Genomic DNA, 1,839 nt, shown 5'->3' with positions numbered 1-1,839 from the left:
TATACATATAAGATCCTGTTCAAACAGCTCTGTAAACATATGGTGTAAATTCACAACTTCCATTCAAAGTACAACAATTTATCAGAAATAATTATTCAGCTTCAGGTCAACAATAGATGATGAAAGCTTAACCATGTTGTCTCTGTTCTCCCCAGTGTAGGGCCCCTCATGAATCCATGGGCAAAGAGAGCTAAGGTAGCAGTTATACAGCCTTTACACCCAGCATAGTTGAGGGAATCACATGTCCCTGTTATGTTCCACTGGGAATGTTTTTGCAAAGGGGGTAGTGCAGCCTTTAGAGTTAGCAAAGAAAACCTGCATGGACACTTTTCCACCATTATCCAAAATTGATACCATGAATTAAGACAGACAGACAGACAGACAGACAGACAGACAGACAGACAGACAGACAGACAGACAGACAGACAACCAGTAAATGTGGGTGGAATGTAACCCTAGCCAGAGTTTAAATTTAAAACTTGCATCATCAACCTTGCTGGTTTGAAGGTTACAGACAAGAATCTCCACAGATTGCTAACATTAAATCACTTTGTGTTAGAATTAAACTTTGATCATGACAAATAATTGTGTTTTCATGTGAGCTCGCGTATTGGACATCAATAAAGTCTAATGGCATGTCAGACCTATTAATGGATTACTACATAGAGCTCATAAAAACACAATATCCCATCAAGTCTAAAGGCTCTAATGATACTGCAGTGTCTAGTAAAGTCACTGTAAATCCCATCCCCTGATGGATCTTTGCTCATAGTCTATTTAATTTTGCTGTTGGTAAGAGAAAAAGAAGAATATAAAAAGAATACTATTACCAGCTGCAGTATGAAAGGCAGAACGCTTATATGCAGCATGTGATTAAAAAGAAAAAAATAAACTAAAGAGAAGAAAGACAGTGGTTTTTGGTGGAGACATTTTTTCAGCGTTGAAAGCCTTCCTGATTATTTGGCATCAATCGAAATGGTATAATTTAAATTAAGTGTTTTCTGTTAGCCTGTTTGGGTCGTTAAGCTTTATTTGACCTAAAGACACATTTTAGCAAAATACACTAGAATTTTTTAAAGAAAGGCTTTCTTTCTTCTGTTTTAGTTTGCAGTGAGATTGAAAGTTGATTAATGTAGATGTGAGGGGTGGTAAATGTATAAGTGCTGTTTGTGATGTCACCAACTAGGTTAGACAATTTAGCTATACTGGCTAACTGTTTTTAATAGCTAGAGAAGAAAATACGACCAACAAAAAAACAAAAATGAAAGACAAAAAAAAGCTAGATGAGCAGCTGAAGAGAGTATGCAGTTAAAGACTTTAATGGGTGATAGACTTTACAGTATGGTGGGTTTCAATTTTTCTATATAAAGATATTTGATAATAAGAGGCATTCAAACTGTTATACAAGGAATGCTAAATTGACTTTTGTAGTCTACTGGGAGCATAGTTTTCTAATAACTAACTTATTGCGATGTGTCTTTTGTGTGATTGTAGATTTTCACCAACAGTTAAGATGCTAAATGGCGTCTTTTTCAAATGTACTTTATCACTTTTTGCTAATGTACTGTGGATATGACATGTATATAAACTTATTTTAAAAAATTTTTGTGGAAATTTATCCTTAACAACAGAAATACATATATGGGAAAAAAATAAAGTAAAACCTGCTGCAAATAATTACCAAATACTAAATATTAATACTAAATACTAAACTACCATATTAATAATATTAAAGCTTTACATACACTGATAATATTAGACGGGTCCCCAAATGTGTTATAAGTCCAAGAAGTTCAGAGCTTTAAAGTGCTTGAGACATCCTTTTCACATTAAAAATTC

Source organism: Cyprinodon variegatus, unplaced genomic scaffold (genome assembly GCF_000732505.1).
Source record: "Cyprinodon variegatus isolate N-32 unplaced genomic scaffold, C_variegatus-1.0 Scaffold136, whole genome shotgun sequence".
Lineage (NCBI taxonomy): Eukaryota > Metazoa > Chordata > Actinopteri > Cyprinodontiformes > Cyprinodontidae > Cyprinodon > Cyprinodon variegatus.
This window is presented reverse-complemented; position numbering follows the sequence as displayed.